This window comes from Crocodylus porosus, unplaced genomic scaffold (assembly GCF_001723895.1).
Source record: "Crocodylus porosus isolate Cpor-Errol unplaced genomic scaffold, CroPor_comp1, whole genome shotgun sequence".
Classification (NCBI taxonomy): Eukaryota; Metazoa; Chordata; order Crocodylia; family Crocodylidae; genus Crocodylus; species Crocodylus porosus.
The window spans coordinates 53,795,137-53,821,772 of NW_017728950.1; positions in this window are offsets into that span (position 1 = coordinate 53,795,137).

The following is a 26,636-nucleotide window of genomic DNA, read 5'->3' on the forward strand; positions in this document are numbered from 1 at the left end:
GAGCCCCCCCATGCAGTGTGGGGCAGTGGACGGCAGCAGGGATCGCCCCCCATCCGGCTGCACCCGGTGAGCACCAGGGCTTTTTTTTAAAGCACCAGGAGATGGCAAGGGGGACTGGGGGAGCTGGGGGGGTGGGAGAGACCAACATGGGTCTCCCCATGGTCCCTTCCCCCCTCTCCCAACCCTCCCTCCCCCACCTCTAGTACTTACCAGCTCAGAGTCTGGCTGCAGCTCCCTGCTTCAGCCACTGGGGACTGCTTGAATCATCAATGAGAATTAGTTATTTTTGACTGGAGCCAATTTTAATTCAGACTACAGCTATTCATATATATATAGTGATGGCTGTAGTCTGGATTAAACCTAGAAAAATAAAATGTTTATAAATGTCTTGAGTTTCTACAAGTTGAATGCTGTGGAGTCATTCCTGTTAGCATGAAGGTCAGGTATTCTTTTAACATATGCATCTGTTTATAGCTTTCACTTGATTAAAATATCTCAGTATGTCCTATTGTAGAGTTTTTCAGATATGGTTTCCTGATGCTTCATTTGAAGCATTGAAAAATAATATAATGGCATTAACATTATTTAAAACAGCTATATTGAGTTATATATTTGATAATTACTAAGACCAGCACTTGTTGTGATGTGTAACCTGTACACTTCCTATCACTCACAAATCTATTTTATTTGATGCTTTTACTTTTTATAGTATGTTTTTGAGTAGATTTTGTGCTGATATTTTAAGTTATTGTCATAAGGTACTGTGTTAGATTTTCTTGTCCTTTATTTCCTGTTGCACCATATAACACACTCAGTACACTATGTTTCAGGTAAGAACAATTTTAGCCTTATTTTTCCTAGTAGACAATTGTGCTTTGGTCTATAGCTAAAAAGTCTTGTTTATGATCCACATCTAGTTTAATTTTCTTTTTAAGATAAAATGTTTTACATGAGTAACATATTTGGCAGGCATCAAAGGAGATATTATAGAAATTTTCATTGACCTTTTAAAAATATTATTACTGGTGTTATTATCACCACCACTGCTACTATTATTTGTATTCCCTTCAATCCTAGCCAGATCTTTACCAAAAGTATTTCATCACTGTCATGATACAGCCACCCCTGGGATGGCTGTGATGTCCCTAGGGCCCTGTGGCCATGCCGGCTCTGCCCTATGGGCATCTACTAATCTTGCCTGCCACATCTTGCTGATATAAATGATGAATTGGGATGCTGCCCTTGAGTTGCTGCTTGGTCACAGTCCTGACAGACTCCTCTAAACCCTGTGGGTTGCTAGGCCCCTTTATTCAGTCCCACACTCAGGAGGTGCCTTATGATACCCCCAAGCCTTATGGGCTAGATGCATGACTCCAAAACCTCCCCTTTATCATGCTCCACACCTTGCAGGTGTTATGTAGACATTGTCTTCTTGTGTTGCAGCCTCAGCGTAGTCTGACCTCAGTAGATACATCCTCTGGTGCTAGGGTCTGCTCACCCCCTGTCACTGCACCCTCTCTGGCGCTGCAGTCTCCACACTGTAGTGTGCCCTAATGAGGTCTCCTGCTCCCCAGTAGCCTCATTCCAGTGCACCCATTTAAATAACAACAGAAAGCACAAGCCCCTGGGCTACAACACAACCATAACATAGGGTCTACACTCTAACCCCTTTTAGAAAACAAGCTTCTCTCTCAATTTACTGGGTCTCGCTTCCCCCCACCAGTACCTATGAGCTCCTATAGCCCCTTAATCCTACCAGAAACAGAACAGGCAGTCAAGCATCTCCAGTTAGCATCCTCTATGAGAGCTCCTAGACCAGAGAACTAACTCTCTAGTCCCAGCCTTGGGGTTTATATGTGCCCAGGGCCCTGCCTTCTTTCGTTTAGCTGACCAGGTCAGTTTTTCCCCATAAAACCATAGGGTTGGGAGAATCCTCAAGGGTAACCTAGTCAAAATCATACACTAATACAATTATTCTTTTGATATCCTAGATAAATTTTTATCTAGTCTATTCTCAAAAACCAGTTAAACCAGGGGATTCTTCAAGTCCCCTGGACAGCTTGGTCCATTACCCTACTCTTCTGATATTTAATATAAATCTGCTTTGCTACATGCTCATAGAATCATAGAAAAGTAGGACTAGAAGGAACCTCATGAGGTTATCTAGTCCATCATCTTGCACAAGGCAGGTTTATATATGATAGAAACATCATATATGATAGACACATGGCTAGAATGTTTTAGTCTAACCTTCTCTTGGACATTTCCAGGGATGAAGATTCCACAGCTTCTCTATGTATAATGTTCTGAGGCTTAACCACCCTCATAGTTAGAAAGCTCTTCCTAATCTATAACCTAAATTTCTTCTGCTGAAGTTTGAGACCATGTCTCCTAGTTCTATATCTGCTAACTATGTCTCCATCCTCTTTATAATCTCTGTTCAGGTACTAGAAGACTACTACCAAATCCCCTGTCAGTCTTTTATTCTGCCAACTAAATACCTCTTGTTCTTCCACCCTTTCCTCATAAGTCATTCTTCCCAGGCCTACATTCATTTGTGTTGCTCTCTTCTGGATTTTTTCCAATTTGGCTATATCTGTCTTGAAGTGTAGGACCTTCAAACAGGACATACTCTAGGTGAGGCCTCCCCAGTGCTGAATAGAGTGGAAAGAAATAACATCCATTGATTTGCAAGTGCCACTCCATTTAATAGCTGTTGGCTATTTTCCTTTGCAACATGAACAGAGTGTTGACTCATTCAGTTTATGGTCCACGGTAATCCTGAGGCTCTTTTCTGTAGTATTGCAACCTAGCCAGTCTTTCCATAGTCTGTATTTGTGCATACAATTATTTTATCCTAAGTGAAAGACTTCCCATTTGTCCTTCCTGTATTTCATCCTGTTGATTTTGGATCATTTCTCCAGCTTTTCAAGGTTATTCTGGATCTGAGCCCTAGGGCAAGCCCCAGGGTGTCTGCAACTCCATCTATCTTGGTGTCACTTTCAAATTTGTTATACTTGCACCCAATTCTATCATCCAGATCATTAATGAAGTTATCAAGCACTATCAAACTGACACCAGGAGGGGGTCTTATTTGATACGTCCTCCCAACCAGACATGCATAAATGTAGAGTTTGAGACAAAAAAAATAAGACATCAGTGGTTGGGAAACAAAATTCAGAAGTAGGAGGCAAAGGTGACTGTAAAAAACTAGCCCTTGAAATATGATAGAGCAAGCACTGAAGTTCTATAATGAAAGAATAAGCCACATTCATCACAAGTGTTAACTAAGCACAGTTAGTTTCCTTCTCTAGAGCTATGCCTTTTTACACCAGAGGAGTATGCAGAATACTTAGTCACTTTCATCCTCTCCCTGGACACTAAACTATTAACAAGATTTTAAAGGAAAAGTTTGGTAATATCCTAGAACTCTAAGAGCCTTATTACACTTTAAGATTAGGTGGTTTCTGGAGCTCTTAACCCTTGGATTGGTAGCCCATTAACACCCTTAAGTGACTTAAAGCACTCATTATTCATCTTAAAGCTACACTACTCTGTGAGAGGGGAGGCAAAAGCCCCCCCCCAACACATCCCAAACTCCCGCCTGATGTGCCCCAATACTTACCACAGTGAAGATGAGTGGCAGCTGAGGAGAGATGCTGATGCAGGCTCGGCAGTTCTGGAGCTGCCTGAGCCTGTAAATTGGCAGGTCCTTGTGGCAGGCCTCTGGAAGGCACGGGCTGCTCAAAAAGCAGCTGGAGATCCTGCTGGGGCTGCACCGGCAAGCAGGGAGAGGAACACTGGCTAGGAGATGCTGGCTGCAGAAACCTCGATCCCTGGATGCCAAAGAGAGGGTTCAGGCACTTGTCAAAGGACCCGGATTGTCCAGATAAAGAACATGAGCCCTGGAATCCAATGGTGCCATGGGAGCCCCACCAGGGAGCATCATGAAATGCCACAAGGGAATGATGGTGCTCCCACTGGGAGCTCAGGTACTGTGACAAGGGATGGCCCCATAAGATCATGGGCACCTTTGGGCAGCCCTGCAGTGAGCAGAGCTTGGGGAATCATAGACCTCCAGGATAGGGAACTAAATGATGCCAGCTGGTGGGACCAGGAAAACACAACTACAGGTTAGCTGGGCCCCAGGGAGGTCATGGTGGGAGAGCTGACAGAGACTGGGCACAGGGTGGTTGCCTATTCCCATGCCTGCTAGGAGGGGAGGGATGGATTAGTCCCTCTCCAAATGACCAAGGGGGTCCAGGGAGACGGAATCCCTGGAGCCCGGTGGCAGAGCCTGTTGGCAAACTTAACTTTTCAGTTAAGTTTTTCTCAGTTACAGTTATCTTCAGCTGGGACAGGTTTAGTTGCCTGAGAGCCAGCCTGAAGACAAGGGATGGATACAGAAAGACCTGACCCATTTTTGAAGCAGGAAGCATGGATGAGGCAAAATCATCCAGGGAAGTCCTGTGGTGAGCAGCATTTGCCTAGGCCATGGATATGGTAAGCGTTGGGTAAAGGGGAGGTTGGAGCCCCACAAAGAAAACTGAGGGTTGAGACCCCCATTGGGCCACATACAGGAAACTCCCTCCCCAACAACAAACATCAAAGACATAGCAGGAGAGTAGGAGCAGTGCCTGAACCAGCTAGGTGGCACCAAAACCCAATTTCACCCTGATGTGGCTGGGAGGCAGGGCACCAACCAAAAAGGGGCCAAAGCCCTATAAAACCTACCACCGACACACTCCGTGGAAGATTTATCTTTAATCCACCTCACTTTGTTCTTTTTCCTTTAAGGTGTGGCTACTCCCTACATCTATTCTGCCCAAGTTGAAGTCCTCCAGCAACCCAGGATGCTCCTCCTGAGTCAGGGCAAGCAGGGATGCCAGAACACAGTGGGGGTGGGCATGGTGCCTCACCCCCTGGGAATGTCAGAGAGTGAGCTCCACGTCTATGGAGCGCCCAGTGACCACAGTGCCTCCTACATGCCACCTGGACTGGCTCTCTGCTCCCATTGCTGGTGGTGTGGGGGGGAAAGGAGGGGTTGAGCTCTACAGAGAAAAAAGGTCAGGCCTTCAGAGCTCAGGCAGTGGCCAGCTGGCAGCTCACCCCCTGCACTCCCCCTCTCTCCCCACCCTGGCTGCAAGCCAGGCATGACCTAAGCTCCAAAAAAGCTCAGGCCCCTTAAAGCTCAGGCAGCACTCAGCTGTCTGGCAGCTCAGGTGTGGGTGGCAACAGGGGGTGAGCTGCTGGCCAGCCAAGTGCTGCCTGAGCTCCAGGATCCCAATCTTTTTTGGAGCTCAGAGCTCAAGCAGTGAGCATGTCCAGGTGGTGGCAGGAGGCACCATGGCCACCAGATATTCTTGGACTGTGGGATTCCCTCTGCCCTGCAAGAGCAGTGAGCCAGTTCTGGCTCTACCTCTTATTCCTACCCCTGCTCATGAAGCCTCTAGTGACAAGTCACCGTTATACAGGTAAAGGACAGAGATTTTTTTTGCCATAACGTGTGACTGCTCCACTAAGTGGATCAACACCAAGCTGATTAAAATTTGTTTGGCTTACAGTGTAAGGTGTAACAAGGCCCTAAGAGAACGTGCTAGAACACTACATTCATGTTCAGATCAAACAGTCTTACTGGGTCATAGGAGGACACAGATCAAGCCACATATTTTGACAGACTGTATAGAATTAATTTGTTTTGGAATGACCTCATTACAATAAAATTGACCAATAAGTAATAAGGAAAAGGTTGGTATACTTAGACATAATATTTATACCTGACTCAGAATGAATTAAAATATGACTGTCTTCCTACTGCATAAATACTTAGTAACATTAGGTGAGTGGGTTTGTAGAGATTAATTTTTAGCATCATGGTAACCAAAGTAAATATATTTATGTCCATTCTGTAATCATCCACATTTTGTCAAGGAATGAAGTGACTCTTTCTGCACCAGCAGAACCCATCATACAAGGTTCAATTCTTAACTGGTATAAATTGTCCCTGTAACTAGGTCCATTCATTGCAGCTTTAGATCTAATTTATGTACCCCACTTACATACCTTCACTCTGGGTATGTAACCAAAACAGAACTTTCTTGATTGATGTTAATGTTAATACATTTATGATAGTAACAAATACATTTTCCATTTTTTGAGAGAGGCTGCTTCTTCTTTTAAACCAAATAGTTTCTACCAATAAAAGGCAGAGTTTCAGGCTCCTTTTTTCTCCTTTGAAAATAATTGCAGTACAGCTTTCCATGGTAAGACTGTCTGTCTAGGAGTGCAGAAAACCATGTTATTTATTAGAGAATTGAAACCGGCCTTCAGTCTTTATCAAGCTCTTGAGATGGATTGAACTTCATTGCTTGCCATTTTTATCCCTTCCTCATGTTCAAACTAGCTCCCTCTTCTCTAGTCATTTGTAGTAAGCAAAATGCTTTGGCCCTTCCATGGGGTGGAAAAAACTAATGCTAGAATTCCCTTTTAATCCCCTCCTCCCCACACACACAACAGTAGAACTAAATCTGTATGGACACTTTTTTTCAAGGCTTAAATAGAATAATGTAACTTTTCTAATTATTTTTCAGTCTTCTTAAATTTATCTGAGAGCACAGGAAAAATGTTAAAGTACTGTGTGAAAGTCTATTCAAAAGTCTATTCTTACAGTTTGGAAATATGAGAAAGTGGGAAATATAAGAAACACAGTAATGCTTATTGAGACTACCAGTTTAACTTTGGACAACAAAGAGTTTTGATTGATAAGTATCTTATCTGTAGGGCTGGTAACTAAAATTGTCCCCTTATGATGCTCGTTGCTCTTATAAGAAATCCTTTGTGGGATGCCAAGATGGGCTGTCATATTTTCCCACATGAAAACACATGAAAAATTAAGATCCCCGTTTCCATAGATTGAAACATCAGTACTGACTACCCCAACCAAAGATCTGGGACTTAATTAATCTCTAAGAAGTACTGGTGGGGGACTGTCAAAGTAGTCTAAGTAGTAAAGCTTTCAAAAGGTAAACCAAAAATGAACCCACAGCATTCATTCATGAGAAATGGGGAAGAGTTCTTTTAAAGTGAAATCCTCCACTCTGGAAAGGATCTATGCAAGTTCAGTGCACCACTAACTTCCATTAAAGCCCTCACCTAAAGATTTAAGTAGTATAGAGACCTGTGCTGCCCCTGTGTAGAGGGGTAATTTTTGGCCTTACTGAACAGATTGACTTCTTTCATTTAACAAATTTAAAATGATCTAGACCCTCTGCCTTTTCCACTGAAACTTCCCTGGAGCAGAATCAAGTCACGATAGTATGAAACAATAAAGCAGCTGTATATGTATATAAGGAAACTCTCACAGGTTTCTCATTTATTTTTAGGTTGTTTACCTTGCATGCTAATTTAGGGTCAGTTTCTAACAGCTTTGTGCAGGTGTATGGGCCCTTCCTCTCTTATGTGGCTCATTCAGTTGTCAATCAGAACTCCAATTTTTTAGAGAAGAAAAGAAGTTTCTGTTCCTTCTGTGAACAAAGCTAGAAAGAAGCAAGGAGGATAAAGTTGTGAGCTAAAAAATTACTTAGGGTCCAAACAGGTGTTTTCTAATTGTTGATGGGTGGGACGGGTAGTGGAGAGGCTCTGTTGGTTGACAGAAGAAGGGGTTCTGTTTGTTGGGTGGTGGGGAGGGAGGAGGGATGGTTTGAGTGTTGTAAAGATAATAAAGTTTTTTTGTTTCACCCATGTGCATGTCCTGAGAGTGGTGCTGAGGTTGGGCAGGGGATAGGGAGTATATGGATGGTAGGAATGCAGGGGGAGGGGATCAGGCAGGGCCTGCCACAGCCAGTGCCCTGGCTGCAGCTGGTGGGTACACGGCTGTCCTGGGGCCTAGACAGGGCCAACACCATAGTCAGCAGGGCCACAGGCTGCTGATTGTCACTGGCAGGGGCCAGGCTGGAGCAGCGGGGCACTGGGCATTATTGGCAGGGGCAGCAGCAGGGCTGAAGCAGCTCTGGTGTAAGAAGGCAGGGTGGAAAAGGAGGGAGTTGCCTCATGCTGCCCCTGAACTGGGTACATGGCTTCTGGGCAGGGAAAGGGCTGGCCAGGGATCAGAGTTTCCCAGGTGGCTTCCAGGTGCTGGCAGCTGGCCCTGCCTTCAACATGGATGCTAAATGCTGGCAGCCATGTGACCAGAGGCTGGAGCTCCCCCTGGTGCCACAGGGGTACATGGCAGGTCTACAGGGACTTGAGACTAACTTTAGTGCCAAGTCTCTGCACATGTAGACACCCGCCAAAAATTGCTTAATGTACATTAAATTTAGTTGCACATAAATGCATGTGTAGATGCACCCTGTATTTGGGAAAGCTTAGAGAGGAAATGTGCCTTTATTTATTATTTAGTGAGTCTGCTATATGAAATCTCGTTACATTTGCTCATGTTAGTTATTCCCTTTTAAAACTTTCAAATGAATGTTTATTCTGTTAAACAACACCAAAACTATGGAATCAGAAAAACAGCCTGTTGGAAAAGAATATAGGACTAGATCTATAACTCTGCCTATAACAACTCCTATTTGAATTTTTTTTTTTACTAGGTGTTATTCTATTAAGATCAGGGAATGATTTACAGTGATTATTTTTCCTACATGAAGCCAGGTAGCAAGAGCTGCAGGAAGTTTGCCTGGTCCCCATGAACAATACCATCCTTTGTTTTAAAAAAGGAAGTTGGATTATGCCTGTTTGGTTGCATTTGAATAGAACAGATTGCCTGCTTTTTCAAAGACTGCACGCAACCTGACAGGCATTACATCAAAATTGTTTACCTTTTTTCCCCATCTTTTTTCTAAAGAGACCCTGCCAAGAGTTTATAGATTATATCATTTGTAGCAAGGTTGCTGATTATATTACACATATGTGATTGATTCTAGATTTAGACTTGCCATGTTTATGTGATTTTGATTATATTAATAAGTTGCAAGGAGAGGGCATGAATTATGTACACTGACACCATTTGGCTAAATGTGGTATTCTTCCCTACCAGGCAATGGGTTCCAGATATTACCAGTTTCAGCAGTTAGCTTGAATACTGGTGATCCTGAGCCATGTAGCTGTGGTTTATAGTCTCTCCTCACTGAGATGATGATATAGTTCATCCAATAAGTGTGAAGCCTACATCGGTCATTTTCCCAACATATCCACAGCAACCTTTCTCTGCTCATATGGTTCAGATATCCAAGCCATTTCAGTTGTCTTCCTTCCAATTTCCATTGAGTTGGGAAGTCATATTAGTCAAAGTCATCTCAATGCTGAAGTCAGAAAGCAGTATTCTTTCTTTGTTTCCAGCAATAAAAGCATGCAACCATAGATGAAGTTAGAAATAGAGTGCTGCTAGTTTGCAGTATTTGTTTATGCTTTTTTACTCTTGTTGGCATGCACAATACTACCCCATAACCTGAAAATCTGAAGTAATGCAGTACCTTCCAGGAGATTTAGGTTCTGCATCACTGAAGTTAATGGGAGATTTGCCATTCATTTTTATGAGAGCAAGACCAAGCCCAAAATGGATTCCCTAAACCTTGATGTTCCAGGGACCTTATATTGAAGTGTACTGTATATGTATTTATGTATTCCAAATCTTTTTAGTAAAATTCTCTTCTAGATGCTCTCCAATCTATTTTCAGACCCTTACACTCTACTGAAATTACTTTCACCAATGTCTCTAATTACCTACTGCTAGACAAAACTCAGGGAACGGTTTACTATCTTCATCTCCTTTACCTGTCAGAGCCACTGAGACAGGCAACCATGATCTTCTTAATCTTGTCCTCTCTTGGTTTTTCTTCTATACTTGAACATATCATTCAGAGAACCTGCCTCTTCTCCTTCTGTACTTTTGGTAGGTATTCTATGGGGCCATAGCCCTCATTTCTCTTCATTTTACATTTTATTAAGATGTGATTTCATCCATAAAACTGGTTATGATTTTTTTTTGAGAAAATGCTTTTTTCTAAAGCTAGTTAGAAAACAACAGATTTGTTAAGTGTGGGGGGGGAGGGGGAATGATGTCGCCAGATTATTTTTTCTCCATTGTGGAACAAAATCAAGACTTTTCATGGTTTTTTCCGCATGAAAAATCAATAGAAAGAGATAGAGATATGCAAAAAATGGCAGTATTCTGAGAATTAGGCCCCTCAGTTGCGATATGGGAGATGTTAATCCAGAGCAGGAAGTTAAATTTGGCTTCCTGAAGCCCAAGCACACCTTTTATTTTGCTGGCCAGACATTTCCTCCTGAGACTGAAAGAACTTAATGAAAGTTTTATAGTCGATACATTTCTTTAAGTGTTTAGTTTCACTTAATAAATATGTCAAGTCTGGAAAAGTTTTAATTTTAGATTTAAATAAATGTTTTTAGAAATGCTGAAAAAGGGCAACGTTTAAAAAAACTCCAAAAAATCAGCAAATGTTAGGCACTTTTTACATAGAAAAATTCTGGTGTTCTGGCTTGAAGTAACTTTATCTTTTTAAATTTATGAGAATTGTCGTAAAATATAAAATAGAAACAAACATTTTTAATTATCAAAAGCAAATGTTTTAATTGAATTTAAATAATCTATTTAATCCCCTCCTCTCCCAGTTTCAGATCCCTGTATACAAAAAAAAAATAAGTCCTTGCTTGATTAGACACTAGAAAACTTTCAATATTTCAAATTTTCACAGGACAAAAAACATTTCCTATCCAACTTCATTCTTGCACAAATACAAAACAACCACATTTTCTATTCTTTTGACTCACAGATCTCTCTCTCTCCTCCAAAGGTGTCTCCTTCTGTCCAAACTAAAATTCAGCTTGTCTGTCTGACATCTCCTTGTGGATATGTAGCTGCCAGCTCAAACTCAACATACTTAAAACAGAACTCTTAATCTTTTTTCCCACAACCCCTCCCTACTACTTTCTTTCTCACTCACTGTGGACAAAACCATCATCCTGCCTGTCACACAGGCTTCTAAACTAGGTGTCATCTTTGATTTAGAGCCCTCTCTAGTTCCTTACATTTGGGCTATGTCTAAATCTTTCAGATTCTTTCTGCATAACAAACCTAAGACAGACTCTTCTTTCTGTTTGCACAGCTAACCCTCTCATGCAGACTCTCATCATTTCATATCACGGTAACTGCAACACCTTTCTCCCTGACCTCGACAAATTTGACTTTGCCCCATTCATATTTTTCAGAATGCTGCTATGAAAATCATTTTCCTAGCCAATCAGCTTGGCCATGTCTTTGCATCTCTTAAGTAGTTTCCTCTTCTCTATCACATCAAACATAAGCTATTTGTCTTCACTTTCAAGATCTTGTATGGTTTATCCCTATGCTACCTATCATCTGTCATTCACTATCAAGATGTTTACTCATGCTTCCAATTAGCCCGTGAAACCAGTCTCCATTGTTCATTTGTTACATGCTCATAGAAGCACTATCCTGTTTTTTTTCTTGTGTTTAGGGTCAGTCATCTATAAATATCTGCAAAACAAATACATTGTTTGCCTTAAGTCTCCTTAAACTATCCTTTCCCCTGAGACCTATATTCCTGCCTCTGTATGTATTTCTCTGTCTCTTGTCTTATATTTGGATTGTAAGATCTTTGGGTCACAGACCCAACCTTTGTTTTGTTTCCGCAACATATGACAAAATAAAATCCTGATTTGTGCCTAGGGTTCCAAGGTATGTGATTTCATAAAATATTAATAATAAAACAACAGACTGAGGTAATCCTGGAAAAACTCTGTTTGCTCTAACACTGGTGCAAATAGGAGATGATTTTACAGATATAGCTTTGAGTGTTGCAGTCTCCAAAATTAACATTCTGGTTCAAAGGTGGGTTACTTTTGTGGCCGGATCCTTGGTGATGTCGCTAGCTTTTCTGTCTGCTAAGCCTGAATTTGCTCAGCATGTGGGCAAGCTTTGAATGTTTTACAGCACATTTTAAAGCATGTTGATAATTCAGAAAAAAGGTAACTAAATCTGTTTTGACTAATTTATAAGGAATAATTTGTCAGGTATACACACCTGTTTGGGGTGAGATACATTCCATTGACAGGTAGCCCATGGAAAGCCCTGCCCCTACTTAGGTCTTACTAAATATGGAAAAAAAACCCCCCAAAAACCCAACAACAAAAAAAGGTTTCAAACTTGTAGTTCTAGTAATAGTCCTCTGAATTACACCTAAAATGCATTTTTCTCAATACATCACTCTTTCTTTGTAATTATAGGTATTAATCTTTGTATTAAGACGCTGATCAACTAATGAGAAGTCCTCTTTATGTTTACTTCTAAAATATGATTTCAATATCCAGGATATACTTTTCAAGCATTGTCTTAATGTATGAATTGTCTCATTCTAATTCAGATTCTGGTCCAGGCAACATCAATGTTAGTTTTTAAGAATCATATTGTTATTCGTTAATGTTATTAACATTACATTGCAATGTTATTAGTATTACATTATAATCAAAATGATATTTGATAAGAAGCCACCACCTGCTTACAGTGCCCCTCTGCTGTCTACAGGTATGTGTAGATGACATGGGTGTTAATGTGGTGCACCCTAAAATTTTTATGCAGCTTTTATTTAGTGCATTGGGTGGGTGAGCGGGTGAGTGTTTGTTGCTTCCCGGTTGATTGACGATTGCTGTTGATGTTTTTGTTGGTGGTGGTAAGCTCTTCTGGCTTTTTTTCCTGTTTTTTTTGGACTACATTTCTCAGCATTCCTGAGCTTATTGATCTTTGTACAGTTTCCAGTGGGGGCTCACATTGGAGCCCTCTCATTCCCTGCCCAGGTTCCACCGTCAATCTGTTTGTGTAGTAGAACATACAGCTTTTGGAGCTGTGTTGTGAAACATTTTATAGAAGTTTTGAAAATGTGGTTTGCTGTTTGGCTTTGTCCACCACCCACCTAGCCCACAAAGAGCTATAGTTCACTGTCTCGCCCACGTGAGGGGGCGGGGCTCATTCAGATGTAGGTGATGGTACATAATGTCCCCCTCCCCCAAACCACACACAGTCTGGAAGCAGCAAACCCTTAGCCCAGTCCACATTTCTTCCCCCATCCCCTGACTGTCCTCCCCTCTGCCCCGTCACCCCCGTCTGCAACATTGCACACCCTTGTATACGGACACAGATTTAGAGTGTAAATTAATTTATTTTAACATAACCAAGAGAAAGAACAAAGCACTCCTAGGAGTTGTTGTCAGCAATATATCCTGCCAGATAATCACGCACAAGGACCACCTGACCAGGCTCTCCTTGAGGATATCTCCTCCGTCCCTGTGCTGCTGCTGCTGCCCAGACACATCTCTATTGTCTGGCCTGCCTGTTGCACTTCTTCCCATGACTCCTTGAAAACCTCTCCATGGCTCTCACAAATATTGTGCAGCATGCAGGCTGCCACTACAAAGACCATGATATTTTCTGGCTCCATCTCGAGCTGGCACATAAGCGCCCTCCATCATCCTTCCAGTTGGCCAAACATACATTCCGTGGCCATCCTGCAACTGCTCAGATGGTAGTTAAAAACCAGCTTCTCTGGGTTGATGACATTCCCTCCATAAAATTTCCCACCAAAGCTTTAGGGAGTAGGCAGCATTGGCTAATATAACCTGGAGAATGGCAACACTGCGGATTGCCATTTCCTCCATACCGGGTACATAGTGTCCTTTCTCCATGAGGGCAGCAAGAGAGGAGTTTATGAACACATGCACATCATGCATGCTGCCAGCCTACCCAGTATAAATGTTCATGAACTAGGCTCAGTGGTTCAACATGGCTTGCAGGGCCATGGAGGCATATCTTTTCCTGTTTGTTAAAGTCCTCCCTCTCCTCACAGGGCACAGCACTGGGATATGTGTGCTGTCTAAAGCCCTCACACAGTTCAGGAGCCCCTTGTAATTGAAGCCATCTATTACTTGCTGCAGATTCTCCTAGTGGATAATTTTGTTTGTAGTGATCTTCTTTAGAAGCTGGCATAGCTCACGAGTTGCCAGCCTAACTGTGCAGGCAGCCATGCTGAACTGGTGTGCAAGGTAGCGGATGCTAGGTGGACTGGCCAGTTTCACAATAGCCATTGCAACCCTCTTCTCTGGTGGAGTGGTACAACACATCTTAGTGTCCTGCCTTGTGATGTAGGGCTCCACCATGGAGACAATATGATAGAACATCTCCCCTTTCATTTGGAACATTTCCAGCCACTGCCGGTCATTCCAAGTTATCAGAGTGATTTGCTCCCACCAGTCTGAGCTGCTCTCACAGGCCCACACCACATGGCTTCTGGTCCTCCTCAGGTTTCTCAACAGAGCCCAGTCATCTACACCTCCATCCAATAACAGTCCATCCTGCAACTTTCCAGTAATGCCATGACACCATACAAGTTGTGCAGTCATCGGCTCTCTGAAAACCACCCCACCCACTCCACATTGGCCATGCATGCCATATAGATAAAAAACAAAAAACACTGCTGGGATGCAGCCAGAAACCAGGAAGGGATAGTAACCAGGCTGGCTGGCTGGCTGCCTGCCTCTCTCTCTCTCACCCTCCCACCATGAAGTCCTCCATCCATCCATCCCTCACCAAGTGACATACTGCATGTGATTGGAGAAAGGGAACACTCACACTTATACAACAACAGTTGTTTGATAGTAGTAATACTGAGGGGAATATCAAGGGATTATTCAAGGGAACTTGGGAGTATATTGTGAATTGCTGTTTTATCCTACTGTATTGTGTTTGCTGGCAATGGCTGTACTGTAAAAAATGTATTCACCAGTTAATTACCAATGACATTGATGAGTAAAACAAACATTTGTATACTGTTTTAAATTTATTGTGATTTCTCAGTCTAATTGATTGCAGTTCAATTTACTGTGAAAAAAAAATTAAGATGAGGCAGAAAATTTCTGATTTTTACTTGTTCCTGCTTGATTTCAGGGCATGGACCCAGGAGTGGAGGAGCAGTTTACAGCTGGCCAGGGGCAGGAGCTTCCCAGGCTGGACACAAAGCTGGTCAGGGCCCATATTTCAGACTGCTTGGCCTCCCCTGCAGGCACCTCAGTAATATGTCTTGGGATAGCCATCTGCTGCATAACACTTGTGGCCTCTCTATAGGGAGCAGAGTGCTTTTTGAAACCCTGGCCTTGGCTGATTAGCAGCTCCCTGCTAGAGTGACTCCCTGAGGTAGCTGATACCCATTGGATGAGGACATGCCAATACCTAGTATAGAGCCTCTGGCAGGAATTAACCAATGCTTGGACTTGAAATGCAGAGAAATTTCTTGAATTTGGATGAAAAGACATTCTCCTACAATTATGCTTTCTTTGAATACACTTGATTCTGCAGAGGCCTAGAGGTTGCCAAACAGATTACCCTGGACTGCCTTTGGAGTGCTGCTCCTCCTTTCCCTCTCACCTTCTCCCTGTCCTTTGAGAAGGCTGAGAGAAGAGATGTGGCAATGGAGGACAAAGCAATTCTTAACAAAATCTTATGAGCTCTCTCCAGCGGGGGAGGGGATTGAAGCTGGCCGAAGGTGGGGGGGTGTATGAAAACCTGGCTCCAAAAGGTTCTGCATGGAGGATTTTGTAAAGATGGATTGCACTGCAACGAAAGCATTGAAAAAAAGTCATTTTTGTATCACCTCCCATAACAGTACGGCCTGCAAAGAAAAAACTGCCAAGGGGTCAGAAGAATAAAGACGCTGTTTTGGAGTTGTGGCAGCAGTCATTAACCCTCCCCCCACCGGTGGCCATGCATATGAAATGCGTTATAATGCATTCAAGACGTGCTAAAGGCTAAAGACCTTGGGAGATCCATGCATAGAGAAGTTTTGCAGATTGCCTGCTTGCTGCTGGGGGCGGGTGGGGTTGTCTAGTCTTTTTTCTTACAAGAAATACTGGCTGCACCCTAGCATTTGACAAACATTTAAACACCTCCCTCTGATAACAGTCCACCCTGCAACTCCGTGCAACTCTTCGCAACTCTTTCCAGTAATGCCATGACTCCATAACACCCCCCCACCCAGCATAATATCCCCATGATGAAGCAGGCACGGTCTCTGAAAATGACCCCACCCACCAACCCTAAAAAAAACATGACACATATATAGAGCAAAAGTAAAACACTTTATTTAAGTCACTTTATTCAGAAAAGGGGATCTTCCTCCCCAGTACCTTCACAATATAAAATATATACAAAATATCAACCCCCGCCCCCACAAGTCTGCATAATATGAGTCTTTCACTCTCTTCATTTTTTATTTTTACTTGTTGCTGCCTCTGGTGAATTCCACCCATGAAAGTTTTCTGCAGGGACGGGGACAGAGGAAGAAGAGGGGGGTTTGGAGCACAGTTGAAAAACAGGACTTTTGCCCCTGCCCCCTCCACACAAACACACACAAGATCAGTAGGACATATTACCTAAATATCACCCAGCATGCAGCATATCCTGGGTGTTGGGTCGGGCAGGCAGCATTCTGGGACTTTTGGTTGTGGTTCTGAAATGGAATGTGATGAATTTAAGAAAGTTTGCAATATTGAAGAAACTCATGTAACCACTCACTCCAAAGTTTCAAACTACTTGCAAAAAACTTACCATTATGGTGATGCTGCAGCTGTCATTGGGAGCTATGTCCACTGCAGTGGCAGCACACGGGGGGGGGTGCAGGTAGAAGGTACATGGTTGGGGGCAGGAGGACATACAGTATAGGTGGTGGTAGGGGCAGAAGAATTAAGAAAGGGTCATACATTAAGTGAATATTCACTTCCTCTCCCATTTCCTTTTGTTAAAATAAAAACAATAATTTGCTGGGTAGACCCAACCTGAACCTGTGGCCACTCCACTGGGGAGGAGGGGGAGGAGGGGGAGGAGTGAAGGAGGGTAAAAAAATAACACACAGCAGCATCTACTAGCTAAAGGCCAGAACACAGCACCTCCTCATGATAAAGGGGTTTAATTAGTTGTCTTCGGAGTCTCTGTCTATTTGCACAAACAAATCCATAGTTGGGGCGATATAACTAGGGAGCACTGCAAAATAACACCTGTCCAAGTAGTTTTAGTTAAAGATGCTAAATGAATTTTTAGAGTGGCGGGAAATCCCAGGTAATGCAAACACAAATGCAGTTGTGTCTTTGTAAACAGGAAATATTGTTTCATCTACACACGCCCTACAGTAGCAAGATTGTGAAAGAATGAATGGACAGTGATTTGGTAGTTGAGTTAATATTGTTGCCATAATGGTCCAAGAGAATTCTTGTGGGTGATATCTTTTACTGAACCAATTGTATGGTTGTGTGAAAAAGACTTACCTGATAAGGAATGGAGGCAGTGAAATGCCACACCGTAAGATGAAAGCAGCAAAAGTGAAACCACAGAGGTTGGAGCCACCTCAGGAAAACACAAAAAAGAAAAAAAAATGGCCAAGCCCAAAGGAGTCGGGATCAGCACTCCCATCTGTGTGAGCACACTTTATAATAGCGTGCCAGGACCAATTGGGCAGCCAGAACCCTGGGTCCAAGATGAAAGGCCAGGCAGAAGAAAAGCCGGGCAGGACTGGAAGTGGAGTCCCCAGCCAGCCCAGAGGGGCCAAAGAACACAAGCAGTCCCAGTGAAGGGACCTAGTTGTTACCCCAGGAAGGGATCTACACAAGAGCACAGGGCCAGAGAGGGCTTAAGGATTTGCTCACAGGGCCAACGTGACCGAGCAAATCAGTATAAGAGACTGGAGCCCAGCAGGACCCAGCAGAGCCAGGATACAGATGAGACTGATAGATGGCAAGTACCAAGCCCGGGGGAGAGGTGATGCATTGGGGGATGGACCAGTACTGAAGCTGAACAATGTATCATTGGAAAGGAAGAAGGCCATGGGAAACGCTTGGGATAGTAACATTGCCCCTACCTGGCGGCCATCATATTCCAGGAACCTGAGCACCAAGAAGGCACAGGACATGAGCCTCGACAATGAAGGTGATGGTGTCGTGGTTGGTGTTAGGTGGGGTGTCAGGGAGGCGGAGCCCCACAAGGCGGAACAGCGGGAACGACTGAGGGGAAACGCCAAAGGGAGGAGGGATCAAACATCATCCTCCCAATCTGAACATGATCATCATTGAAGATGTGGCAGACAAGGCTCCCTGGTGAACAAACCCAAAGTTGTTCCAATAACTAAGCTGTTCATCCCTAAAAATAATGGTGAGGAATCCCCATATGCAATGCACAGGAGAGAGACATGGAAGACTACAGGTTGGTAATGAAACAGGAAGATTTCTGGTATTGCAGTACCCTTCCTCAAACCTCACCCTTCCTCAGAGTCTGACATCCATTTCATAAATACACGTACATGCCCATGGAAGAACATTTTAACCTCTTTGCACATTCCATCACTGACCTCAGAGTAGCTGTCTGTGAGAGTTAAGGTATCAGACTCATCGACTGAAAGTTCTCCTTTGTTAACTCACTTCAGCTTCCCAGTTAAATTTCTCTCCAGGACCCTTCTTACATTCCCTTTTCTCTTTCTTGTATTTTCTCCCTGTTTCTTCTGGGTTGCTTTCTTCTCTCTTTTTAGTTAAATCTGGGTTACTTCCCCTTTAAATCCTTCCAGCCATCTTCTGTCTCTCTCACAGCCAGCACTCTCTTTTCTCTCCCTTCACAACTGCTGCTCTCTTTGTTTATGTTTTCATCCGGGTCCCTCTCTCCCCAATCTGGGTAGCCCCTTCCTTTTTCTCCTGGGACTGGCTGCTAAGGTAAGTTTTCTGCTTTCCTTCACTCCCCTGAAGTTCTGTGATGGGGCAGTCTTGGTGCCCTGTCACACTGTCCTAAAGCAACACTACTTTAAAAAAAAATTGAGCATGAAATTGTGGAGTAATAAACCATCCAGTCTTCTGACTGGATTTTATTACCTATGATTTCACCAGAAACTATGGACAGATGAACCATTACCTGGACTAGGTGTTAACTCCAGCTGACCATGAAATTTATGGATCAAGCAATGATCTATGGACTGGATAGAATTAAGCATAGTCTCATCTATGGTCTCTCATTCCTTTACTTGGACTGGCTGTTTATTCCAGCTGTTAACTACAATGTCTCTCAGGGTCTTAACCATGTTTTTAATCACTTTTGATCTAATTGGTTGATCACTTCTTGCCTCTCACCATTTCAATTTGGGGCAGGGGACAGACTTACAGTTCTCCCTTTAGTCTCTCTTCTGCCTCTCCCTGAAGGCTTGCCAGCTGCCTTTCCAGTATGCTTCGTGGCATTTCATAGTGTCTTTGCCTGGGTGTGCTGGAAAATCTGTGTGTTCTTCTGTAATTTAGTCTGTAGTTATGTAATATATGTAGATATATATGCGGCCTCTTTCCTACAACTAACAGGTAAAATGGAAATAGAGGTGTCATGGGGTGAGGGACAAATTGGGGTGGGGAGCAAAGGGGGATGTAGTAGCACAGGCAAAAGTGGAGTGGTATCTGGGGAGTTAGATGTCTGACAGATTGCAGTGTGTCAGAATTCTAATGTCTATATTGAGTCCGTGACCTTTTGTACCTAGGAGGTTGATGAAGTACAGTTCATAGGCTCGTCTGTGAAAAGTTGTTTGTAAATTCAAACAAACACTGAATCTCGCTAACCTCAACAGCAGAAACCAACTTCCTACAGCTCAAGACACACCAAATGGATCCAGGCCATGCCATGAAAAGACATGCAAAACCTGCCAACAATATCTCCAGTATGTAGATCTCTTCACAATGCATATCTCCATCAGGGCACCAAGTGCCCTGATGGAAAATACATAGGAGACATCAAGCAACAACTGTGCACCAGAATGAGCACACACTGAAAATCTATCAAAGACAAGAACACCCAACTACCTGTCTCCAATCTCTCATGCCTGATCCTGAAAGGGAATTTACACACCACTTTTCAGATGAGCCGCTTCATCAAGCTCCTAGGTACAGCAACTCATGGACTCAATATAGATATTGGAATTCTGACACACTACAACTTGTCTGACATCTACCTCCCCAGGTACCTCTCCATTTTTACCTGCTACATCACTCTTCTCTCCCCCCTCCACCACAGCCTGTCCCTCACCCCCTGATGCCTACATTTCCATTTTCACTGACTGGATTTCTTGCCTGCATTGTATGCCAGCTTCTGGCTTCTTTACTATTCCTTCCATCTAGGAACAGCACACACACCAAATGCAGGTGCCTCCTCTGCCTGATGAAGGGTTTTTCAACCCAAAAGTTGGCATCAGGCACGTAAGCTGATCTCATCTGGAGCCTCACATCTCCACTGCAACCAGCAAGCCCCAGGCCTATCAAAAACATGATAAGTCTGGGCTTTTCCCAGCCAGGACTTTGTGTGCATGCGGCAGTCCCAGAAGGCTACCTGACCCTGGCAGGGTGCAGTTTTAGTGGTCATGCCCAGGACCCGGGACTTCCTCCTTCCCCATTGCCCCTGCTCATACCTCCAAATTTGTCCTGGCATGGGAGCTTAGCAGAGGCATGTTATTTTCCTACTGACTGGTGATGCAATGAGTGCCATCTCAAACTCTGAGAGTGGAGTATTAAATGGTCATAAACCAGAAACCAAAAGGAAATGGGTGTAGACAGAGTGAGGAGGGTGGCACTCACCCTGTCTGCACCTGGAGCTTGGGGAACCCCAGCAGGCACTTGGTAGGATGGGGCCACGAGCTTCATGAGCCATCTTAACCCTGACCACTGAACTAAGGAGAAGGGTTGGACATCCAGAGCAAGCATCTCCCCAATGCTCTGGGTGATCTCACTGCCTTGGGAACATGCCCCCATGTGTGTTTGCCTTTCCCCTACTGTTCCAGGGTGGTCTGCCTCTGTTTTGAGGGAACAGGGGCTTTGAAGTGAGTGGAGGACTTCCCTTTGGGCATGCTCCTGCTGGTGCCAGCCTGAGGAGGAGTAAGGGTAAAGGGGTGGTGCCTGCGGAGATGCTTCAGCATCCATGTGGTGATCATATGTTGTGTTCTCTTGTCGTGGCTAGTTTTGGCTCAGCAGTGCAGACAGATAGCATGTGTGGAATCATCTGCCAGATCAAAATGATCCTACACCACACTACCCACTTACTTCTGAGGTGTGGGTACTTGTGTGGATGCTGCCATTTTCCTCTCCTCAGCAGGCAGAGGCACAGAAACAGGAAGAGCAGACTCAGCTGAGCCATTTGCCTCCTTTACTTCAGCCGCCTCTGAAGTGCCTTCTGGGAAAGGAGATGTGGCTCTAGGGGAAACTTGAAGGATGTGCAGCACAAAATCAGATGATTCCCACTCCTTCCCCAGAATTTCCCTTGCTATGGCATTCAGATCCAGATCCAGATCCAGCTGTAGCTCTTCCTCTGGCAATGGAAGGCTCAGCATGGGAAGTGAAAGGGGGGTGGAGGAGGTTGTCATGATGGTGGGGATGGGATTATGGCTGTGCCATTTGAGGGGGTGCAGACTCAGGCAGTGGCACTGCTCCCCTCGCCTTGTTTCCAGTAGAACCAGAAGCCTCATACCTGTTAGTTGTAGGAAAGAGGCTGCAATTCAATTTGGGGCAGGGGACAGACTTACAGCTCTCCCTCTAATCTCTCTTCTGCCCCTCCCTGAAGGCTTGCCAGCTGCCTTTCCAGTATGTTTCATGGTGTTTCATAGTGTCTTTGCCTTGGTGTGCTGGAAAATCTGTGTGTTCTTCTGTAATTTAATCTGTAGTTATGTAATATATGTAGATAATTGTATGTATGCATTTATGTAATGTATGTATGCATTGATGTAATAAATAAAATATTTAAAGGGATGTAGTATGTATTCCTGAATAAATTCTATATTATAATATGCAATCTATGCTGTGCTTACTTGAACAGTAAATGGAATGCACACTGTGAGAGAAAGCACAGATTTCTTTTCTGGGGGGGGAAGAATCAAAATAGACTAACAAAAACAAAATGAGGATTTTGGGAGAGGAATAAATCAAAAGGAATGAATGAATATAATAATAAAAGGGTATAGAAAACAAAAGATATTGAATACCTCTTGTTAGGAACATGCTAGGAAGTAGGAAGTTATAGCCTTTCTCTTATGCTGCTGAGCTGCTGGCAGACACAGCTCAGTATCTGACCCCAAGGCAGAAAGCTCAGTTCAAACAATGCTGTTTTTCCATCCCTCCCCCAGAGCACTAGGATTGGAAGAGACCTCAGGGAAGGATCACAGTCACTGGCCAGCTACAAACTCAACATCAGAGCAGTCCTTTCCCCCTCTTACCCCTCCCTCTCTTTAGTTTCTGTTTCCCTGAGAGAAAGCCCAGCTTTGAAACTCAAAATGTTTCAAAACTTTCAAAAATTTTCAATTGCACTTGTTTTCTTTGAGGGCTGTTTAGAAGTCTTTCATTTCAAGAGTAAATTAGATGCTTATCTTACTGGGATCCTATAACCCCAGCTGACTTCCTGCCCTTTGGGCAGGGGGCTGGACTCGATGATCTCCTGAGGTCCCAGCCTTGATGTCTATGATATCTATGAAATTTCATTTCAATTTTTCTGTTTTGAGCTTGAAACGAGTAGCAAGAGCATCTAAATGAAACACCCTGTGAAATTTCACACAGCCCTATTAATTACCTTTCTAGGAAAGAGGAAGAGAAAGAGAGTCTCTAGGTTAGCACCCTGCCCTCTCTTCTAGTAGGATAAAGAGTACCTTCTTCAGTGAGAAAACTATTGAAATCAGTGAGACACCTTTCAGAGTTGGCTTTTATATTGGGACTAAAATAAGACTCTATTAGGCTGGCTGCTTGTCTCTCTTTTTTCTCTGAAATATTCAAAAACAGATTGTGAATAATCACAATTATCTGCAAGTATTTAACTAGTGTCTTTCTGACTTTATTAGACTTTTTTGTATTTTAAAATTAGTTTCCAAATCTGCTGGGGAAAATGCATTTGTGTGCCAATATTCAGAAGTAACTCAAAGGTTTAAACACTGATTTTGCTGTCTTTACCTTTTCATACTACACCATTTTAATTATCTTGGCTACAAAAGGGCTTAGGTTCTATTTATATATTTTGTATCTGAGAACAAATATGGGAGGATACATGATGTCTCTACTAGAGAATGATTATGAACAGCCAATTATAGATTATTGGAGATATATGCTACTGAGAGTCCAAATGTATTTTTTTATTCTGAGAAATGTAACCATAATAATTTTACTATGGGTCTTTACAATAAAAAAATGAATTATATGCTTTTTTCATTTTAAAAGAGATACCATATTTCTCTGTACAGTAGCTTTTTTTTAGGAATGATGGATGTTTGTTTTATTAAAAAATGCCTCTCTGCTGGGTGAATAGCTAAGCAACTCCCATGCCTCTCGACCTGAATTTGTCGATAATATGAAACAAACAAAATCTAATTTTGGCAGCCATTTTGTTCCATTGCTGTATTTCAAAAACAATGACCTAAATGCAGCCAAGAAGCATAGAAAACTCTTGTTCAAATTCAGCATTTATGTAAATAGTAGCATATGTTGTCAACGTATCTCATTCTAACCAAACTCTTCTGCCTTGATGCCTTCCAGATGGGTCTCAGTTGATCCATTTTTGGTTTCTCTATGTATTTTATCCCTGTATAGTCTGAACAGTTCAGGCAGTACCCATGACCTGAGGTGTCTACCTGCACTTTTGGAATGCTCTAGTACCACTTTCTTACAAGTATATTTGTGTACATGCATAGTTTCTCATCTACCCACTTACATAGACTTCACTTCCTTCTCAAGAAAGTAAATTCAGACATGAGTGAGAAACTGGCTGAAAGACAGGAAATTGAGTATGAATTTGAAGGGTGAGTTGACAGTGAAAGTGGATGACAGAGTTTAGGTTGCAGAAATTGAGAGCTAATAGCCTCTCTCAGAATGACTGAAGTGACTATTGTGCTCAATTCTGGGCAGACGATTACCTGAAAAATACCAATTGGTACATATCCAGTAAAAGGTAATAAAAATTAGTAGGGTTGTTTTCTTAAGAAGAGCTTAAGGGTGTGTTTGTGGGTAGTAAGAAAAAAATGTGAGGAAGAATGTATACAAGTACTTGAAATGTGTTCATGCTAAGAAGAGAAGGTTTATATTTAGTAGAGTATGTGGCAGTGTAAGAAGAATTAAGAAGATCAGGTATACTTTTAAAAGAAAACATAATCTACAAGTCAGGTTAACCCTCTTGGTAGGAAGTCATACTTCTGTTTGGTTTTGCTTTTTATGAACAGAGGGTTTTTGGATCAATTATTAGTGAAGGCAATATATGGATAAAATTTTGCTAGTTAGATTTGAAAGTTAATTCTCGCCTCCTGTCGTGGGTGTGAGGTAATCTCATGGTTCAGGGCTTTTAAAAAGAATTTATTTTCCCTTTATTGGCGTCTCTCTTTTTTTTTTAAACATCCTTTATCTGAATACTCAATAAGGTACAGCTAGATGTTTTTACTGGTATCTGCTAGTATTTAAAATCTTCTCTGGTACCTGGATGAAGCATCTTGCATTTCTGTCTCATCAAACCAGCCACCAGATTTGGAGTTAGGAAGGAACTTCCCCCTAGGTCAGCTTGGCAAGAACAGTGAAAGTTCTTGCCTTCCACTGTAGCATTAGCCATAATCCTCTTTTTAGGATGATCTTAATATAAATTAATCTAAGAACATCTCTGTCATTGCAATGGGAAGCCATTGGAATTATCAGGGCTCCTATCTCCTCTGCTCTTTACCTCTAGCCCATTGTAAAGTAGCTTTGTTTTTGTTTTCATAATGTACTTCATTGGATATTGCATGTGTGAGAGTCTGCCATGGACAATTTTAAGAGTCTTTGGGTAAGTGGTAGTTTGCAAATTCAGGGGACTGGTTTTGAAAGACAGCAAAGGGCCTTTTTCAAACCTATGTTCCTGCGTTATATATTCATTTTTGGCAATCTTGAACCTTTCATCAGTGCTGGAATATAACCAAACATGCTTCGCTGATAAGAAACAACTGGCTTCTGTCTGAGTCGCAGAGATAGGGCACCCCTGCAAGTGCATAAATACACACACAATCAGATAACACATTCATTTGGCAGTCATTTTTGGCCCCCTTTTTTTTCTGGAGGATTTTTTTTTTCTTCTTTTTATGAATCCGTCTGAACATCAGAAATATTGATAGCACTCAGTGGAAATTTTTGTTGAACACCTTTCGTCCATTACTGTATTTCAATACATATTGCTGGCTGCTACCCTGTTAGGGTTAGAGGCATGCCACAATGTTATCTGCTGCCACTGGTTATATACACCAGCAGTTCTCATGCAAAACAACAAAAGTGGCATCTTTAAGGAATATGCTCAATTTTATATTCAAGCAGTTTCTGTAAAACAACTCTTCAAAAAAAGCTAAGAGAGAGAGACTTCTGGTGTTTTGTAAATGCTTCAAAACAAACAATAATCAAAATGGCATGAGGGTATAAAAGAAACCAAATTTGTTCTGCATTTAAAAGATGCTAAGGTGTTTATTGAATTCTGAAGAAAGAGCTTGTTATTTTCTAGTTTACACTGAGACAGTTCAATTATCACCTACTATATATCCAAGTTTTAATTCTTAATTGACAAAACACAAAACATATCTGTTCATTCAGTTCTTATTCCATTGGTGCTAAAAGAAAAAAGTGCGTGTGTGTGTGTACACATGGTGGGGAGGGGCTGGTAAATCCTCAAAATGCAGAGGAAATAATAATTTAAAAGACCATGATGCCCTTTGCAAAAGAAGTCATTTTACTTTTAATCTGTACATTTTAAATTGTAGCAAGGGTGTCTCATTCTCTTGGCCACTTCTGAGTTATTTGACTTTTTTAACAGCTAAACTGGCATGGTGTAGAGATAAAAGCATTTGATGAACTTGAATTTCTGTACCTTGAATCAGTCGATCAAGGTATTTTGAAATGACTATAAAACTATAAGAAAATGCTGCACTGAGCCGAGACTTAGGGAAAGATGGAAGCAAAACTACCAAATAGTTTTGCAAATCCACATAAGCTAGGGTTAGATGGGTTAAATTTTTTAGCCATCTTCAATATTTATGAAAAAGTACAGAGGAAAAAAAAATCACTTCGGAACAAGTAATGAAAAATATAGAGTGCTGTTGAAACAAGCAGCATTTTCCCTGAGTAAACTCTACCAATTTGCATTTTTGTACATGAAAAGCACAAGTTGTTTAAGGAAACACTTTAAAAATAACTGCTATAGGTTCAATATGATAAGCTAGGTCCTGACACTGTATATGGAACAATTGCTTGCTGAAATGTCATATTTCACTATTAAAAAGAAGTCTACAAGAAGGTTTCAAGAAAAAGCATATCCCTCCGAAGAGTGGGAGGAAATCAACACAGCCTGGTTTTCTTTCAGACGGCTTCAGGAGCTGCTGGAGAAGGAGAGGAATATTGGTACTGCTAGAACTTTGCTCTAGACACTGATTAGACAATATTGAATAGCTCAGATGAAAAACAAACAAACAAACAGGGGCATGGACCAAGGTGGTCAAGGGCCCCAAAGCCCGTCGCACCAAGGCCCCTCCCTTGCCAGAGCTTAGCAACAGGTTCACACCTCTTACAGCCCC